This window comes from Sylvia atricapilla, chromosome 1 (assembly GCF_009819655.1).
Source record: "Sylvia atricapilla isolate bSylAtr1 chromosome 1, bSylAtr1.pri, whole genome shotgun sequence".
In the NCBI taxonomy this organism is placed as follows: domain Eukaryota; kingdom Metazoa; phylum Chordata; class Aves; order Passeriformes; family Sylviidae; genus Sylvia; species Sylvia atricapilla.
Genome location: NC_089140.1, coordinates 94,995,663 through 95,017,151, shown reverse-complemented (window position 1 = coordinate 95,017,151; position 21,489 = coordinate 94,995,663). Strand labels below are relative to the sequence as shown.

At 35.6% G+C, this 21,489-nt stretch overlaps 2 long non-coding RNA genes across 2 annotated transcripts in view; one reads left to right on the top strand and one right to left on the bottom strand.

Moving 5' to 3' along the window:
* The window catches only part of LOC136366995 (uncharacterized), a 139,023-nt gene extending 121,469 nt beyond the window's left edge, over window positions 1-17,554 (top strand). The window contains exon 2 of the long non-coding RNA XR_010744620.1: window positions 17,506-17,554. This is a non-coding gene — a long non-coding RNA (uncharacterized lncRNA). The remainder of the gene's footprint in view (window positions 1-17,505) is intronic.
* On the bottom strand, window positions 7,714-15,563 carry LOC136366989 (uncharacterized). Its single transcript, XR_010744619.1, has 3 exons — window positions 14,939-15,563; window positions 10,512-10,663; window positions 7,714-7,998 (listed from the first exon to the last, which is right to left on the bottom strand). It is a non-coding gene; the product is annotated as an uncharacterized lncRNA (long non-coding RNA).
* Window positions 17,555-21,489: the final 3,935 nt, after the last annotated feature.

Here is a 21,489-nt window from a genome sequence, read left to right as displayed (position 1 = left end):
AAAAAAAAATCAATTTGACCTAATGAAAAAAATTCCCAAGATCCATAAAAGACTATTTTCAAAGACACAGAAAAGGATTTTTCAACTTTTTTTCCTCCCCTCCCTCTAATGAGCAGAGAAATCCCTAATAAAAAACAAAAGGAAATTGATGTTGGTTAACACTGGCCACTGGCTTTAACTAGATGAGTTGGTTGCCTCTTCCTTCTTACAAAGGCAGCACAGCATACTGAGCATGTTATTGATTAGATTATCATCTCTCTTAGAGGTAAAGTCTACATCATTATAAAAAAAAAATTTAAAGCACTGATATGGATGCAAGAATATAGACAGAATGGAAGAGACAATCCTCCAAAAACTTAAAGACTTCTCTGTAAAGCTTTCTTTCCCAAAGATTCCTATGAGTGTATAATTTAAACTTTTTTTTTTTTTCATAGCTTTATGGTCATGCAAAAGAGGTAGCTAATTTATTTACTGACTCAGGAAACTGAACACAAAGTGTGACACTAAGTTTTATATATCTGGGTTTGCTTGTCTGTTCTATCTTGCTCTTTCATGATGCTGGGGAAACATACAGGAACTTAGATATCAAGAACAAATGTCACTTTTGCAAAGCAATTCAAGAAATTAAGAAAAGTTTGAGATGACTTAGAAGCTTCTTGAAGAGATGAAGAAATTTTTGAGATTTTTCTACAAAGTTTACTTAGATCAAGTTGAACTGAAGATTCAAAAATCTTCCTTTTCTTCGGCCATTTTCTTAATAGGCTTCTTTGTATTTGAAGCTAGGGCCATTCAGGATATAGTCAGTTTTTCTCTTGACAGGCATTTTACATCACTTGGGACCATCTCCCTAAACAAAAAAAAAAAAAAAAAAAAACAACCCAAAAACAAAAACAAAGCAGAAAAAAAATTTCTCAGTAAGTACAAGCAGACTTGATTTACCTCATAATTGTAAATGGTTACATTAAAGGAAAAGATATCAAAAACATGCAGCAGCATATCTAGTGGAGTTTAGTACTATTTCACAGAGTCATAGAATCCTTTATGTTGGAAAGCCTTGTTAAAGTGGGTAGACAATACATACTCTTGCTCAGTAAGGGGCACCTACACACCTGGACAGCCCTGGGTACAGTGTTACTGCAGCTCTGTCCACAAGTTGTAAAGAATTTTGTAAACTGTAGATCTGGGCTGATCCTCAGTATTCAGGAATGCTCATGTATTTCATGGGAGAGAAGAGAAAAAACCCATAAAAGTGAGAACACGAGAAAATTCTTTAGTTTGAACAGGTAAGTTAATGCACATTCAGATGAGAAGCAGAGAGATGTTTCTGTTTCAGCTGAGACAGAACAAGGAGGGAAAATACAAGGGAGTAAGATGAGTGTGCTGCATCTAAGACAACAGGAAACCTATGGCCACATCTGCTGCTATAGATTTTAGAATCACAAACTTGGATTTCATTCAGAGATCCCTTCTTAACTTGTATCCATTAAAATGCTGTGGTTTTTAACTAGGCTCATTTCCACATTAATACAGTACACAGTAGACATTACAAAAATATCAGTTATCTATCTTTTCACCTAACACAGCTTCCTTGTTTCCTTCTCCTTCCTTCCACCTTACCCAGCAATAGTAAAAAAATTTGCAAATAAGGTCAAATGAATCAATTCAGAGGATAAAAGTAATGTCAATACATTTTTTTAAGAATAAATTTTACTCTGATCATAACTCATTTTTCTCAGCTGTTTAAGGTTAAAACTACAGTGTAAGTAATATTGAATCAGATGTTAGAAAGCCATGCCAATCTGCAAAAGAAAATTAAAAAATAAATCTAAAGCAATTTTAGAGGCTTTGGATTCTAAGATTAGAGGTAAGCCCTGATATATGTGAAAGAAAAACAGAAGGATTATTTCTCAATAAAAATCAATCTCTTGGAAAAAAACAAACAAACAAACAAACACCCTACATATGACCATATTTTCTACATCTTTCCCTGAGTGTTTAACCTTTTCGTATGAGAATCAGTCACAAACACAAAGGAAACTCTTCAAGATTGTTTAAAAATGGAAAGAAATAAACAAAGCATACAAGCACTATTACATAAAAGCTCAAAATCTTCCATTTACATTGAGAGATTTAAAACTAAGAAAAAAAAAAAAAGAAGTTGGATAAAAGATTAAATAAGATATTTAAATAGATGGTGGGTTATGTATACAAATTATGACTTGTGAAATCCATTCTTATAGTCTTAGGATCAAGGGCAGATTAGTTCATTGAAAAACCAAGCCAAACAAACAGAAAACCTCTAGTGAGCTGCAAGTAAGGGTAATAATATTTCCTTGCAAGGCTTCCTCCCCATCCTCTCCTCTTTTTCCCTAGGGATAAGACAATATTCTGAATATAGATTTCACAGCATGGAAACACAAGTAAATTACTCAAGGCACCATGTGCCCTTCAATATGCTATTGCACTTTGCAGTTGATAATCACAGAAAATGTCACAGACTGTTGAGGACAATTCATGAAATCTAAAGGACAGTATTTGCTTCTTATCACACTTTGCTGTTCTCCTCAATATAAAACATAGCAAGACATCCTGATGCCTTTTTTTTTTTTTTTTTTTTTTTTTTTTTTTTTTTTTTTTTTTATACCAAAAGAAAGAAGATGGCAGCAGTTGAAAGCTGAAAAAATGGGAACAGTTTGAAGGGTCTTACCCAGCAGAAGTTCACAATCCATTGTCCATTCAGCTTAGCCACCATGATTTCAGGCGGCCTGACCAATATCAGCAACTTTGGGCATTCATACAAAAATCAGACAAAAAGTATTTCTGCTTACCCAGGAAGAATCAAGACTCAAATCTGTTTTTATGAAAGGAGTTTTCCTTCAGCTATGTATTCATCCAATAAATATCTCTTAGTATTGTGTGTAGTCATTTAGTTCATAATCAGAAGGATATTTTTCTGTATATAAGGTAAATTCATCAACGATTAAATTGAAAAAAGCTTGATTTTGTATTTGATTCACTGTTTACCTAGATTTTATTCACAAATGTCCCTCTTTCTTTGTACAATTTCCTTTCTTTTGCCAGACACATAGCAGCATTCACTAGAGATGCTCTTCCCCTAATTAATAACAGAAATTCCTTGGCCTATCCCTCATAAACATGTTAATTAAAATTAGTAGTAACAGAGGACCTGTGTATGTGCGTGTATTTGATTAGCTGTACTGGAAGGAGCTAATTAATGTCAGATAAAGTACGTTCAGTAAGGTTCTCCACATGCTTAGATTGATCTTTTTGACCAACAACAGATGCACAGGAAGCCAGAATGTCAGTGGTCAAATGCCCAGCAGTTGTTAGAGGAGCAGCAGTCAATGTCCACTGATCATGCCATTTTGGGAAAGCTGGAAAATCTCTCCCAAGAGAATGAAGTGTTGCAAAAAGGGCTGTGAGTAAGGACACAGCGCTTTAAAGGTGGAAGTCAGAACTGTAACTCGACAGCTGGTACAGCAGCCTGTGCACCAGCCATGCCTGCCTGTGGAGAGCTCCTTTACAGCCTCTTGGCCTTACAACATGTCAGGCTCTTCTCTCTACTTCAGTAGAGATTGAAAGTTTCTCCAGAGGCTTTCAGGGCATTTATTAAAGGGGAAATTGTAGTATAAACTACTACTGATAAAAAAGAAAAAAAAAAAAAAGAAGAAAACTGAAGCTAACTGTGGGGTGGAAGTGTAAAAGGTAATCAAATGTGCTGGGCAGTCATATCAAGAGATTTCCAAGACTTCCACTCACTGCTTATGGATATTGCCAACACTTCACACTCCTGGTGGTGATGATCTGTCATGACTGCATGGATTCCTGGCTGTGTTTCAACAAATGGCAGGATGCCTCAGAAAAATTGCATTGTAACAACAAAAACCAAACCAAACCAAACCAAACAAAAAAACAAAAAACCAAACCAAAACAAAACAAAACAAAAAAAACCAAAACAAAACAAAAAAAGCTTTCCTTTAGAAAAATAAGAAAAATCTGTATTCATCTACTATAGAAGATTATATCACCATTATCCATATCACTCTAAATCAGTCTCCAATAATCTCTCTGTTGATACTATCTATATACAGCTATATTTTTCAAGTAACATAAATATTCAGGGTAATGAAGGTACATTCCCTATTGCATCATGATTCCAGCATAAATGGTCAAATAAAAACACAATTCCAGAATATGGGTAACGTGTTTTGGCAGAGGCAGACTTAATCTTCTTCCTGGTGGCTAATATGGGGCTGTGTTTTTCGGATTTGTGCTGAACACAATAGTAATAACGTAGAGACTTTTTTTTGTTATTTCTGAGCAGGGCTTACAAAGAGCCAAGCCCTGTTCTGGCTTTTTGTACTACCACACTATCAAGGAAGATGGGAGTGCATGTGAGGTTGGAAGGAGACACAGCCAGGGCAGGTGACCCAAACTGACCAAAGGGATATTCCAGAACATGTCTCATCTTGCTCAGTATACAAAGTGGGGAAGAAGTAATGAAGGGGAGTGACATTAGGAGTGATGACATTTGTCTTTCCAAGTCACCATTATGTGCGATGGGGCCATGCTCTCCTGGAAAGGCCTGAACATCTGCTTGCTCATGGGAAGCAGTGAATGAATTCCTTGTTTTGCTTTGTGTCCATGGCCTTGCTCTCCCTATTTAATCTCAAGCCACAAGCTTTCCAGCTTTTACCCTTCTGATTGTCTTCCCACTCCTGCTGGTGGGGGAGTGAGAGAACAGCTGCTTAGGGCTTGGTGAATGGCTGGGGTTAAAGCACGACAGCAGTAAAAAGCATTCAAGGATAAAGCTGTAATTTCAGTATCATTTTAAACCTGAGTGCTGACAAATAGGAAATTCCCACTGACCCACCTCTGCTTTTCCCCAGATTTCTTCTCTCTGTACCTTAGACAGGTTAAAGGTGAAGCAAAGTAACACATTCAGCTCACTAAATCCAACATTTCTTTCTGTTCTGACAAAACTGATTATTGTATTTCTTGATCTAATTCAATGCAAACTTATGAAGAAGAAAAGTGACAGAAAGGGCAGAACTACCTTTTTGGAACTTGACCGAACTTAAATCTCCTTAATGCAGAAGGCTTCAGCATTACAACATAAATCTTAAAAATGTTAGTGGGATTTTTACATCTGAATTTATTGTAGACTTGTTTATGTATGTGTACTGACACTATGTTAAGACATATATAGCAGATATATTTCAAAATATTTTGCAGCCTTCTACCTATTTAAAAATTATGATCTTTACATTAGTTCAAGTAAATAAAACATAATTTAGCCCATGATGAGCTTAATTTACATTCTTTATAATTATGTGTGAAATTACAGCTCAAAACAGGATGAAGAAATATAGAGAAATATGCAGCTGAAGGATTTTAGACAGTGAAATATCCATCTGTATAAGTATTTCTGTAAAGAATCCACAGCAGCTTTCTCTCTCCAAACAGTTTAGGTGGAAACAGAAAACCTGACAAACACAGCACTGATCTTATTCTTCCAAAGCATTTATGAACCAAATTTGGAAGAGCTAAAAAGTCCCTGTTTTTTCAGTCTTAGATTTCAGAAACAGAGCTAAAAGGGAATTATTCTCATTACAGCAAATTAGTCAAACTTTGACATGAAAATGTGCATTTAATAATTTTTTGCTGTTTGTGAAAATAACCCAGGAAGGAAATGGAAAAGGAAATGGAAAGGTTAAAAAAAATTCAACTCACACAGGGAAACATCTTAGATTGAACAGAAAACGGTTTTCAAATGAAAAAGAATAACCAACTGTAAAAACAGTGTAAAATCTTTCATTAAGATAACAGCTAGAAAGAAAGAACTGTTCTGGCAAACCTAGAATAAAAGTTTACTTTTATTCTGAGTGCAAGTCAGGTTATTGTAAAGATTTTAATACCAGTCTAGCTTTGGTAGCAGTCAAATACTTTTCAAAAATTGACACATTTTTGTCTAAAGAAAGTAAATTATTTTTGCTATTGGTTGGTCAACTCTTGTCAAAATCCAACCTTCCCTTCTTTCTTGGAATGTCATTTTTGCAGTTGTCAAAAGTTAAGCTATATGGAAAGAATGAGTTTGCTGGAGTACAAAGCACACCTGTTTTATAAAAAGAGAGGAAAAAATACAAAAAAACTAAAAATCCATACCCATGCACAGACACAGAAATTTAAAATGTTCACAGAATCATTATGTAACACTGTAAAAATAATCATCTTCAAGGAAAACAATTAGAAGTTTTGTTGAAATCTCTATAATCAAAAAAATTATCAATTATTAAAAGAGTGATGAAGAAAATAACAAATGAATAAAATATGAATATGAATAAATGAATAAAACCAAAGGGTATTTTCTTTACTTGCCAGAATTGTATTTTATATTGTCTAATAAGTCTTCCTGTCTCTTGGGTTGGCCAAAAGAAGTGTTAGGAGAAAAAGGGACCCACCACTCTTTCTTTTACCCACTTCCAATAGAGCTGCTAGTGCCTCCTTTAAAAAGCTGTTAGAAGATGATTCTTTACCAGCACAGCTATAACCAGTTATAGGGATGGAGACAGTAAAATTTAATCCTAATAACTAACATGGGACTAGAGTCTCCTGCAGGAAAGTTATTAATAAAAACATGCACTAATAGTGTTATTACTGAATATATATACTACTACCAAAAATAGCTAAAACCTTTACGTGCACAAAGCCAGTTCCTGTGTAACACAAAACACATAGGATAATGGAAACAATTTTCAGCTTGTACAAGAAGTAAGTTTATTATTTATTTCATGACATCTTCTACATCATTGCAAGAATTAATATTATTAATAATGGTTATTATATTGTTGCTATTATTATTTTATTTAGAATCAATCCTTTCAGTGGAATAAAATACTTGCCTTTAAACATATTGGCAACATTATTTTAAGTTGTCTTGTAGTATCTGGCCTTTTTTAGCAGCCCTGAAATTATGTGGCACCATACGCAGAGCTGGATTTGAGCCCATTCCCCAGAAGTTTGCACTGAATTCTGTCACACTAAACTAGTGCATGAGAGAAGATCCCTAGTCTGGGATCTTTTTCAAGAGCCCAAGAATCCCCATAACAACATATAAATATCTTTGTCTGAGAGACATACCTCATGTCAGAGTCTCTTCACAGGTATTAAAAATCAGAATCCCTTCACTCAAAGTCAGAATGGAGTCCAACAACTTCCTCATATCTGACTGACCAGAAGCCTCATCCCTGCCCCGCATTCACACTCCATTTAGCGGATCTATTTTGAACTTTTTTAAAAAAAAATTACTGGATCCCCAATAAGGCTAGATGTCCTTTCCCTAAAAGGACCTGCAATTTCATAAGGTGAAATCACCTTAAACAGCCTAAAGGAAAGAGAAACTTATGAGTTCAGACCTGTATTGCATAATTTGACACATCAAATTAATATACATCAGTTAACCTTAGATAAAATGCAACAAGTTAAAATAAGAAATCACTGCAGCATTCCACAATAAACCGCAATGCAACATGACATGAAGGTGAGACTCCTTTCTTTACAAGAAAAAAGGTTTTGAGATATATAAACAGCCTCTTAGCTGCAAAGATTTCAAGTTTGTTACCTACTGCTGTTTTCTGAGCATGATAAATAGCTTGTTGTGCACAGGATTGAGATATAATTCCACTTCCCATGGCAAAACGCAGGCATCCTTATCCTTCTAGCGTATATCTGGTCTCCACACATTGCTGTTTTCAATATCCTCTAAATCCTAAGAGGTCTGAGCTAAGAACATGCTAGGTAAACAGATACAATTCTTTCCCAAAGGGACATTCAAGGAAATGGTTGAAAAGTATCTTCAGTTCCAGTGCTGTATGCTAATAATCTTTTAATTCTCTCCCACACCTACCTTCTTGCTTTCAATACCATATTAAGATCTTTCATTTGGGTCAGTTGAGGAAATATAGCAGAGGTGATCTACTAAAATGGAACAGAAAAAGGACATCAAGTTAAAGGGAAGCAAGAATCTGCTTTGCTTTTCTTTATAAAGAAAAACAATGATTCTCAAAGCAAACACATCATTTAAAAAGCTGGGTAGAATAGTGTAATTATTCATTAAGACCTTTACCATGTGTTCAAGATCTTAGCTAAATATTAAGTTCTTTAACTGAAACCAATGCAAGAAGTCATCAGTGGTGACAATATAACTTCAAAACAAATAGGAGAGAATCAAATTAAATCCTTCTAAACATTATCAGAAGCTGCAAAGTTGAATTTATTTCATTAGTCTGATTGAGTATCCAAAGCAGAGGAAGATGATAAAATTCTTTTAACAATACCAGAAAAACACTGCCTTCCAACAGTTTTTTTCATGCGCTCTCATCAGTAACTGATTTCTAGCTACAAATAATAAGCAACTATACCAGCACTTAAGAACAGCACACAAAGTACCTAAAATTAAGCCAGAGCCAAATGAAATCAGAGTTTGCTTGTCTGGTTGGAGAAAATTGGTTTTGTCCCATGTGTCTAAGAGATGTTTGGAAACTCCTCTTCCTGGTAAAGCATTAGAGCCAACAGTGTCTCTTCCTGGAAGTGCTGCCTTCTTGTCAGAGGGACATACATCTCAGTGTCTGCTTCCCAACCACTGCCATGAGGACTTCATAAACTGCATGACAACACTGCAAAATTCTCTATCTGCACACGCATTTTAAAAAGGTCCCTTCCAATCCAAAGCTTTTCTAGAATTCTGTGATTCTAAGAGTGGGCTCAGCAGCTGTGTGTTGTACAACTGGCATCATCACTCAGTTTATCCATAAGACTGAAAGGAAGGGCAACCTTCTTCCCCAAAAGCCCTGAAATCTAAGCAGAGTGCAGCTTCTGTGCCATCATTGAAAGATGAGTTTAAGTCACATCTTTTATTTGCAAGATGAAGCCATAATAATTAGACCTTATTCCAAAGTTATTTGCTTTCTCCCAGATTTGTTTGCATCTGTAATGAAAATCCAACACTTTGCTGTCACAGTCAAAGGAACCGGAAAGCTGATTAATTTGGATAAATCTAACAAAATTATTGTTAAAAAAAAAAAATATATATATACCCCAAACCAAGCAAAAAACCTAAAACAAAACAAAACAAAACAAAACAACAACAACCAAAAATAAAAAATAAAAAAAAAAAAAAAAAAAAAAAAAAAAAGTTTGTCACAGGAAAGCAGGAAAACTCATAACAAAAATAGCCTGATCATTGAAATTATTTCCTTCCATTCTATTAAGCCTCAACTACATACATAATAAAACCCAGCACTGCTATGAAATTCACTAACACAGGTGACAGCACTACTAGCTGCAAAGGCCAGAGCAGACTATGCTTAAGGCCTTTTTGATGTCTCATTAAACCCCATCTTATACATACACTACTTTTTTCATCCACCAGTTGGTGTCACAGTATTAATTCAAAAATTTTAAATTATGGAAGTAAAAAGCACTGGTATAAAAGCATACTACTCATTTGGGGCTTCAGTTTGTTTATCTCTTTAAAAAGTGAGTCCTTTTCCAGTACACAAATACAAGAGCATTTATAAGTGAGCAGGGAGAGAAAAAAACAGAGAGAGAAGGCATGTATAAGGGTTACGCTAAAGCAGGGTTTTCCTTTGACACATTTGCTACATTGGCCTTGCTGAGTGCATGCAACTGAAGGCTGAACATTCCATAAATTGTAAAAAATAAAATTTCTTAAATCACAAAAATACCCAAGATGTTAAATTGAATCCTCTCAATTTGTAAATAAGAATGTCATAGAGATGTATAAAATGGACTTCTAACCAACAGTGAAATTCAATATTACTGCACTCAACACAAGAGAAATTCTATCTATACATTGGCAATCGTTCACATATCCCACATAAATCAAAATATTTTCAATATTTTTTCTAAAGTTAATCCTGTTATCAGGATTGACTAGTAACAAGTAATATGTTGGTTGGTTTATGAGGGCAAAATATGGCAAGAAAATTCTGGGAATTATTTTTAAGGTAAGCACAAATTAAAGCTGGGGCAATGGAGTTTTGTAAGCTGTCATAATGAGTAGTGATCACTTGAAAAAAGATATTATCTTTTTTCAAGAAAAAAGAACTTCTGTGGATCCTCTCAGGGTTCATAGTGTTACTGGGCTCAGAGAAAATTATTTCTGATTATTTGAAAAAAGTAGTTTGCTATGCCACAGTTTGAATTTACCCAGTGTAGAGTATGTGAGAAGGATTCTTTGCTTTAGCACACATCCTGTTTTTAGAGTGTTACTAAATTTTGCTTTTGCATGACCCATGCATGTTAATAGGGTCCTCTAAGGAATTAGACAGATACTGGAAATGAGCAGACAGCTCCTAATAAGAACACACCAGGCAGCGTGTGGGAGTAGACACCATGAGAAAACGGATCAGGTTGTGTAGGAAGCCCTACCACTTTTCCTCACAGTCTCTTCTTTTGCAGAAACCCACCTGTGACAGACTGTCTTTTCCTCCTCCTCCTCCTCCTCCTCTTCCACACCTGGCAGAATGGAGTCATGCAAAGAACACAGTGCTGCTGTTGATATCATTAATGCCACTGCTCCATCAGATGCAGATACACGTGTTTGTATTATGCAGTTCACCTACAGCAACGTGGCATAAGAAAGGACCAATAACTCTGCATCCTTACAAACCATTTCCAGATAGTGAAACAGGAACACTTAATTAAGGCAGGTCAGAGGAAAAAGGGCCTTAGCAAAGCTTGTTGAAAAAAATGCCTTCTAAAGCTTCTACCTAGTCTACCTTCTACCTAGTCTCTCAACAGTAAATTTCCTGACCTTCAGTTTCCTTCTAGGTTATTTAAAAATATATTCAACATAGGTTTCACTTCAAAGAGCAAGCAAAAACAAAACCAAAAAAACCTCAAAAATATCTTTCTTGTTTACAAAATATGGAATGATACTCAATAACTTTGTTATTATTATATATTAATATATTATTATTATTTTCCTTCACAGATCTTGCCACAAAATTAATGTGGAAATGGAGCTCCCTGCCTTTCCCTGCATTTTTCTTTTCTCTTGGTGGGCTACAATTTCAAATGGATTCCGAGGATAAGCCAATTTCAGACGATGAAACAAAAGAAAGAATAACTGCAAGAAAACTTGAACGGTTTTGTGCCGACGTAACTTCCTGTGATTGACTTCATGTGCGACCAGACAATAACCTGTATTTGTGAAGTTGCTGCAGTAGGAGGGCAGTAAGGTACGACCACCACCTTCAGAAGTCACAGAGAGCCTCATCAGCTTGACTGTATCACAGAACCATAAACTCCAGCTATGTAGGTGTCCTGGTTTGGGCCAGATTTGGGAGGGAACTTCCCAAAGGGGTCTCCTCTAGGAAGCAAATTTCAGCAGCCCCTCCCCCAACTGGTTTGGGAGAAAAGGCTGGGAAGGAAGCACATGATCCATTTCCCCCCAAAAAATAAAAGCACAGAGGACTGGTGTCCAGTAAAACTTGCCCTGATCTAGCAGGGAACTTAAAAGCACTTCTAGGTTCACCAGTCTAGAAGTAAAAATACCAAAAGTATGTCTTTATCCTCTTTGTGTCACAGGAACATAACTGTAGAACTAGCTTTTTTATTTTTAAAGATTTTTTTAAAATGTAATACATTGTAGAAATAGCAATATCTACATCTTAATATAGACTTTTCATACGTAAATACTATCTTTAGAAGGTAATTCATGTATCAATACATAAGGCCTTAATAACATATAAAAATATATGTCATACACTGGTGATAAGTGACTTTCAGTAAATCTCCCAATGCCTTAGATAAGCATCAGGTACACATTTGCCAATCCCAGCCCAGAGCTTTATCAAGAAAGCACACTTACTTAGTGAGATTTTGAAAACTATACTGACATCAAAAAACATGCTCCTTGGGCCTAAATCATGACAGTATTGATAAAGACTAATAGATTTCATGTTTTTCAGCTTCTTCTCTGGCATTACCTATTCTCCTGATATTTGAATTCTCTTGTCCAAACAAACAGCAGACCTTCTACACTAAACCTTCACAATAAGCAGGTTTCTTCCTACTCCTTTAGCTTTGTTACTGTGCATCAGTACAAGAATCACTTTTCTCTGAAAGACACAGGGCACTAACATCAGGCAACAGTGTATGATTATTATTACTACAGACATGCCACCTATTTACATATGGAGGTAAACAGGGGAGGAGGCAGAGAGAGACATTGATCTTTAGGAGTTAATTGATTTGGTTCCATGAATCCTGGTAGTTACAGCTTCTGAAATTCTCCAAGGAGATGAACAGAGTTAGTACATGATTTCTGCACCCCATTCCCTTAATGCATTCATCCAAATAAATCCTCTTGATGAAATAAAATTACCCTCTACCTTTTCATCCAGTGAAAGCAAACAGAAAATTGGCAGTACGTGTCCCATTACAGTAAGAGCACAGGCATTATTTAACTGCTATTAGTAGAACTGTACTATATTCTACCTGTCTTTTCATTTCTACAGTCAAAGCTAACACAAAGCCTTCTCCAGCCTTTCAGGAGTAATTTTATTTCAAAAACTGAAGGAATAGCTACCTCATAAATCATTTTTCTTTAGTACTTTCCATTTATCAACTGGCATCACCTAGCTATGAAAAAACATTTACACAAACATTGAACTTTTTCTTTCCCACTCTCAGAGAAGCAAAAGAAAAACAAAAGACACATTTAAGAAATAACTCTTAACAGTAAATAGCATTTAGGATCCTCAACTCTTTCCTTTTTCTTTACTAGAGAAACTTCTACTAAACAAAATTTTAACTTGACTGAAACTTCTGCTTCTGCAGGGAAATCCACAACACAGAAACAAAAGCCTACTTATTGCAGAAAAAGACTTCTTGTCATTTTTTTGAAGTCAAAGTTTTAATCACATCATCTATTACAGTTCTTCCTGGAGTGCCACTCAGCAGTTGCCACTATGATCTCTGAACATCATTATCTGTAAGCAAGACAAATTTCTTGCTTCATGAGGCCATGCTTATCCCTTGCCATTCAAAGGAAACCACTGTAAAGTCACTTCCAATTTAATTGGATTAGCCTGCAAAAGTATCACTCAACACATCTTTTTTAGCCTTCTCATCTCACCTGGAAATTCACAACTAAGTAGATTCATTTTAAAGAGATTCATTTTAAAGAAACCTCTCACAAAAATCTGCAGGCTGAGAAAACAAGGGGCTCAGTAGCTCAGTGTAAGGAATCAGTAACAGTATAGACTTTGCAACTGAAAGACTGGATTAACTGAGTTATTTTACCCTGTATTTACCAAATACATAGACTGATATATCCCACAGATGCATATTCCTAGGGAAAATGTGAAATGTCAAGGCTTTACCACTTCACCAGAGCAGATAATTAAGTAATTAGAACAATTAAACATTGACAGAGCACCAGCGACCCCCGGGTGAATTACAGCCATGAATTATGAAAGCATGAGCAAGAGAAGAGGGAAGACTTTGGCACATATGTAGGGCAGATTGAATGCAATTATAGGACTGGGCTTATAACTAATGCACTTAACTCCCAGATATGCTTAGGTCTCCACAACTTTTGTTGTCAAACTGCTTATTTAGATGTCAGGGGCAAACTCATCTAGGTACAATTTCTCTCTGAAAAAACAGTGAATTAGAAAGCAGAATATATATTAATCTAGTCTCTCAACCTTCTACACCACATGAAAGGGCTGAAAAAGTAAAAGAGTGCTTTAACAAATCTGCATCCCTCTCAGTAAAATACATCCATCAATCAAGGCACCCGGGAAAGGGAATGTCAAAGGCACCCTTTGGACAAAACATACTCAAATGATCAATCACTAAATTATGCCAGAGAGGCTTATAACTTCCATCACACCTTTTGTTGGGACTGCCTGCTCGTCAGTAGCCGCCCATGTGTGACATGCAGAAACACCCTATTTGCTAAATAAGGAATAGGAGCAACACAACCATCACAGCATGAAGTCCAGGAATAATTTGCTTCTCTTACTCATAAGGCAAGTTTGTTTTATGTTGATTTTTGGAGGTAAAGAATTTGGTTTATAAGACATTGGACTGATTCCCTGCTGTGATAAACCAACTCCAGGTAGAATGAGCTGGCCTTGGAAACTGGATGCATTTTGTAGATGGGAAGCAAGAACAGAAGCACAATTCCTGAGCAGGCACAGCTGCAGATTGCAGAGGGGAGATGGGTAACACATGTAATTCCCACCGGCTGTGAAAACTTCAGCTACCAAATTTGTTGCAAGTGAGAGTGTGTGAACATCTTATATGCTGCAACATTTTTTTAGGTGGAAAGTTGCTTTAAAAATGAAGAGAGAATAGGGAAAAGAAGAAGAGAGACCCACCAAAAAGCCAATATGAAACATGTCACATACAGGAGATTTCACACTTTTGTTTTTTAAAAGCACATCTAATATTCTTCTGATCTGAAATTGCTAATAATACTTCATTTCATTCCCTTTACCAAATGGAAAGAAATGCCCTAGAGAAAATAAGATTTAAGACTACTAACTATTTTTTTTCTAAATTTAATTAAACCATTTTACAATAATATTATAGTAAGAAAGCAATTTTCACATAATTGAAATATTAAACATGCAATTAAAAACCTAATTATGATCTCTCACAGCAAAGTATATACAATCCATACTTTATTTATAAAATGCCTGTTGTAATATATATATATTTACTTAAATATGAATTTTTAAAATTTTACAGCTTAGAGTCAAACCCTATATTGTTATGGTTTAACATATATTGCTTAATTAAAAAAAAAAAAAGTCTAAATTAGCTGATGACACAAAAAGGATAGAAAGTATAAAAGATTATAGGTTAAGGAACAAACCTTTCAGAATGGTTTCTGTAGATTAACCATGTGGGAGGATAAGTAGCTCTCAGAGTTCAGGGAAGAGAACAGAGCAGTGTCGATGTAATGAGCAGAAGTAGGTGGATGGTTCCAGTTTGAATCAGAACATCTCCCACTTCATCAAGGCTGCTGAAAATGATTCACTCTATGGTATATTTTACATGCCATGGACATTCTGTAGGTTTTCTTTCCTACTTGTCAAAGCCATGTACATAGTCAGAAGAGATGGCAAAGAAAATACACTTTTGATTATGTTCCAGCATTCTTTTCTTTCTTTAAAAAAAATAAAAACCAAAAAAAAACCCCACACATTAGTTTGGAAACAAGAAAGAATAGGGAAACTCAAGCCTAAACTGAATTCAAGCCAGAAGAGAAGAAAATACAAGTCTAAAATATGGAACTGGGAAAGACAGATTTGAAGGGAATGTAAGAGAAAATAAAAATTGCAAAAAAGCAGTATTACTGAGAACAGTTACCTTGAGTTTATATATCAATTCTTAATTAATATCTAGGTATTTAGCTGCATTATACCTTAGTGAACATTCTTCTAAAGGTTTCTACAGGAGAACAGACTAGCATCCATTCCTCAGAAAGAGCTAGAAGAAAAAAAAACATTAGCCCTCCACTATTAGTCCCCAGGATCTATGCAGCTCCCAAAAATACAAGAATTCTCTGTATTATACTTTACTAACAATACCATTAATGCTCCAACACAGATCATTAGTTTAAAAGAAAGTAGAAAAGAGATGGAAAGCCAAGCTGGTAATTCATAGCTCTATGAAAGAGACCTTTCTGAACTTGTAATGACCACTGACAGTGCTGAGCTATAACCCAGTAATACTACTGAACTGGCCATATTCTGCCTCTTATTAAACCTCCCATTGTACCTAAAAACATACTGAAACCCATTTTATTGAAACCTAAACGTGTTTAAATTGGAGCACATGCTCTGCTAAATGCTGCAGAACAAAAACCATATCCAGTGTAGTAAAGGAGGTTAGGTAGACTTAAAGGCTTTTTCAGATTCTTATCTTCCACCATGCACATCTGTCAAACGACTTATGAATAGGAGAGTTTGATTAGTACCTCCCTGTATTGCTAGCAAAGTTATACTAGGTTTGATGCAGAAGGCTAGTGGTGTTCTTTTGGAATAATTGCAAAAATTAATTTTCAGGAAAAATCTCTTCTTCATTAACATTTAGTTATCTTACAAACTAAGCAGAAAGAAAAGAATGCATGTCCTTTTTAACTGGAACTGAAAACCAAAAGTGTGGCTATGGAGAATGCCCACTGACAGTGGAAAATCAAATGGAATCCTAGGGATTTAACTAGTCTGCTTGGCAGACTTTGTATTGCACATGGGGACTAGTGAACAAACAGGAACGTTCTGAATTCTGACTACTAATTCATAATTATAACTATAGTCATAACTATACATCACAACAGTCAAATAATAAGTGCCAAGAAATGGCACTTGAATTCGGGAGAGAAGTGTGTAAGGACTCAGAAAGACATAAGAGACATAAGGAAATGAAGATGGTGAAGAGAGTAATAAAGTTCAACTACAAATATAGCCAATGACACTGAAAGTTATGAAGAAGAGATTAATTAACCAATTCAAGACTTAAGCAGATATTCCCTGTATTTGCACCTTTGAGAAAACTGGAGTTGCTAAATATAAGGAACAGTCACTAACAGAGAGCAAGACTTCTATTCATCAGAGCAAGAAAGTTGTCATTGCTTATTGGAATAAAACATATAGGTAGTACAAGAAGTCATTTGTAATTAAAAAAACACACTAACAATACATAATAATATGTATAATAATATGTAAACATACTAATAATGTGCAGGCACATACATTTCCTTTCTGTCACAATCCCTCTAAACAACTGTTTTTAGCAGAAAAACAACACATGCATCATTTTAATGGCCTGATCAACCAAAAGATAATTTTCAGTTTTGCTTTCTTCCTCTTTACCCAATACTGACGACTTGCATAAGCTACTCCTTGGTGTTTTAGAAATTAAAATGTAGCCTCTCTTTCTGTGCATGCATATAACTTCAGTATATGTTTAATTTTGTCTTTTGTGGACTCTTCACACATACTGTAGCCAAAAAAATCCAGTCCACAGGCCAATTTTACACTTGGGTCTAAATTTATTTACAAGATAAAAAAATCCACACTCTTAATCTAAAGCATATGGTTTCTGCTTATCACTTCTCCAGTCTCCTTTTTTTTCCTCAACTCTGTCAATTTACAGGCCTCAAACTGTACAAATGCTTTGCATAAATCAAATTAACTGATTTGATTTAGCTATTGATGTAACACGAATCTGTACAGAAGTCACTCTTTAAGGATTGATCTGAGCCTCTGACAGGAATTAGTAAAGCTTCCTAGCAAGGGTCCTGTATGTTGCACTTGTAATTTTTTGGGTTTTTTTGACTACTATTCACATCTTCCCAACTTTTTGAAAAGTGTACTCTGTAGGGTACTTGATAACTAAATAGAAATATGAAACACTATCAATAGCCATAAGGAAAAGTTGATCTTTTTTAGTTTGTTATTTTTATTTTTTTTTTTTTTTTTTTTTTTTTTTTTTTTATTTTACATTTCTCAGGTGAAAAGGCACTTTCTACCAAAAAACTAAATAACTTCTGGTTTTTTGAGCTTTCTCCAGGGCAGATTTAAACCTCTGGCATTAAATCTGAAAAGAGCTAAGAACTTTTGCAAACTTCACTGTCTTTTAAATGCAAAGTGTCTTCTTTGATGTACTCTGCCTGAAAGACACAGCAGGATATTTGTTTTCTAAAGGACTTGTGTCAAAATGAAACCTACTACAAAAAAAAAAAAAAAAAAAGAAAAAACTCTCCTTACATGAAGAAGATAAGAAAAGAGTAAACAACATATGAAAGATAGCAATTGCATTAGTAATAAACTTCTGGAAGACTTTGGCATATTCCAGAGAAGAAGAGAAGTATATTTATCTTGTGAGGAGGAGAGGAGGTAATAACCCCGGGGTGTGGGGGGTTCATTTTGTGTATACAAATACATACACACAACAAATAGAAAAACAGAGTACCCCCAAATATCCTCTCTAGCCAACACATATCCTTTTAGTCAGTGTTGGCTCTGATGACCTTTAGGTGGTGATCATCTGAACAGAAGGTTTTACAGTAGTTAATGCAGCTAACTCTAACTAAAATCAGTGGCAGCTCTTCCCTTGGGAAGATCCATTCCTACCAAAGCTCAATAACCTTTGGTAAAACGCTTGAGGCTTTTTTTTTCTCTTGCATTAGGGAAGAATCCCAATGTGCTACCAAGCCTGGCAGTCCAAGATACAAGCACAAGAAGCAATCTGTGCCTGCACAATGGCCCCTCAATAGGGAGTTCCCTGACTGCCCACATGGCCACAGAGTGTGACAAGTGATAACTCAGGATGAACACGAGCAGGGGGGCTTAAGAGCAAACGAAAAGGTTATTTACAAGCTAACAGGCAATTAGTCTGCTTCCAATGGCTACCAAATAAATATTTCCAGCTCATTCTTATTATTTTTACAGTGAATAACCTGTATTGATCTTATCCAATGAATGTTACCCTCTTAAAACTCTGTTGTACAAGAGTACTACAAAATTTTCTCTTGAGATATTCATCAGCTGAAAACATTACAGACAACACTGGTTAAAAGGATCCTTCATTATAAGGGCGAATGTAGGGCTATAGGGACTTAATATCTCTGCTTCATTTCCCTCCATTAGTAAGTCAAATTTCACTTAATAGAGGATAGGTAATTTCTTAGTCATGTCTTCCTGTGTTGGGCACAATAGAAGGAACTTGGTATTCCCAAAACTGTGCTGAGAATCTCACACTAAAAAGAATGTATACAGCGAGAAAAAGAAGCATTTGTGAGAGCAGCCATGTTTATGCAATTTTTGTTCTGTGGATGAAACTTATTCTCCTACTACATGTTTTGGAAATCTTGTATGCGGTTCCTGAACACTAAAGAAACAGAAGCTGCCAAAATTTTTACATATCATTTGCACAAAGCTAAAAACTTGCCCTTTCCCATCTGAGAGCAGTTATCACTATCTTTATTGAAGCAGTGCAAGCAATTTTTAAAAGGCTAGACCTTACAACCATTTAAAAATATAGATATTATCTAAAACATTTTCATTTTCATTAAGTTTTATTCATGTAGGAAATAAATAACCAGACTTTCAGTAAATAGAAATCCATTGGCTTGTCCAGGATCTTTTATAAAGAGATTTTTTTTTGGTTGGCTGGCAGCTCCTTTAGAAACTGTACTTTTACACTGTGCAAAATGAGATGCAATAAACCAAGCACTCAAGATAACATCTACCTACTTCAGCAGGACAGGGACAATAACAAATGCAGCTTTTGTTATGATTGCAGGTTATTTTTCTTTGAAGGGCCCTCTCTCAGAGCATAAGATAAGTACATTGTAAGAACAAGTAAAGACCATGAAAAAAAGCTTCCATTTTTAGAGTTCGTGTTCCTTTGTAAGGATTAGAAAGCAAAGATGAATAAAGAGAAACTGGAAGAATTTACAAAGAGTTGCTGTAACTTCGTGCCCTCTGGCAAACCAGATCCCATTCTAGCACCTTCTGAAAAGATCCTGGGGGGTGTTAAGCAAATCACTTAAACTGATTTCACTTTTCACCACAGGTAACTAACAGTGCAGTCTTCACAGCTGACCTATCTCTAGAAAGTCATCCACAGCTAGAGCATTCTATCAATTGATTTTGTGAACTCACTGTGAACAGTTCCTGTGATTTGAAAGAAAGAAGATCAGACTATCCTACTTGGTGACTTTCAACAGCACAGCATGGCTCCTTAGAGAGCTTTGGCAATGTTATTAGCCATGTTACTGTGCTCAGTCTCATGCAAGAGACACCTGAACTAATTCTCCCACCTGATAGGAACAGAAGAAAACAGTAGTCCTCAAAGCAACCTTGCTGTCACAGGAGACTCAGCTTCAACCCTTCATCATCAATATCAGCCAGCTGAAAAAAATTATTACTAAATGTATAGTCTAGATACACTGAAACCCTTCTGTACTTGTCACAGGCGTTCATAGAATATCCTGAGTTGCAAGGGACCCACAAAGATCATTATCTGGCCTGTGTTAAAAACTTCTATGCTTGGAACTTTGGGATAAGGCATCTGAAAACAGACCTCTTAAACTGGTAGCTAGGGAAGATTCAAAATGCTGAGAATTAGTCTTTCTTAACTTTAATATGTGTTCTACTTGATAATGAAGAGTCAATTTGCTCCTTAGAACATGCACTTCTGCCTGTTCACCTCGCTACCCTCAGCTGCAGCAGAAGCTTATGAGGAAAAATAACACAAATTCAAAACACCATTCAAAAGTTTGAAAAGTGATAGTTCAGAAAACTAATTCAAAACCCAAAAATGCAGACAGATTCGTAATAGCACTCAGACTACATGAGGATGTTCCAAGATGTTTAAACAGTACTGTACACCTGTATGAACTATTTACTGTTGGAATATGTAGAAACAGCTTATGGAAACAACTGGCCTTTAAGATCTAAATACTCTAAATGATGGCTCTAAATGCAGCTCCTTCTAATCTGTACATAAACTTAGGTAGACAAATCTAACCATCCACCTTTCTTGACAGGTAGAGAAGTCCAAACCCATCAATTACTTCTGAAACCACTCCACAGGCCTGCAAAACACTCCAGCATAGTAGGAAGTTAACCCAGGGAGAAAGAAATAATTTCTACATAACAAACTGAAATGACTCGCGAAAGGGTTTAACAAGTTAAAAAAAAAAAAAAGAAAAAAAAGAGCATCATCTTAGCTTCTTGTGAAAATGCAGTCTAAGCTTGAATGTATCTAAGTTTCTTCTCAGTACAACAGGAATATTCATAGCATTGCACCTCAGAGGAGTTTGTTGGGAATGTATTCAAATACATGCCTCAGAAGCACTGAGGAAAGTATGATGCACTATACTGAGTACTGAAGCAAAATCCATGAGGAAATTAATAATTCTACCTTCACTGCATGTTCTTATAATTTGAAATAAATAAAATATAAGGCCAAATACGGAATGAGGAAGATAAAAGTGAAAAATTAAATAGCTGGTCATGAATGAGCACCATTCATCCTGTATACTAAACAATTCACTAGTCCTATTAAGCCAACAAACCAAAAAACAAAACACAGATAAGACTATTTAATTAAAACTTATATTAAAACCCAGTTGTACTGACTGTTTTTCCAAAGAAAATACAAAAAGACAACAGTAGATAAATTCTACAAGTTGTGCCAAAGCTCACTCTAAAGCTAATAATGCTGAGAATGCTATAATTGGTGTTGCTCAAACTGGCCAGCCTAGAAACACCCCATAAGATGGGCTTAGTTGAAAAACATGCATTTCAGGACTCCCAAAACACAAAGCTAGGCACTGTGAAATGTACAATACATTACAGGTATATATAGAGTCCAGCTGTAGAGACCTATAGTACAGGTGTAATACAATGG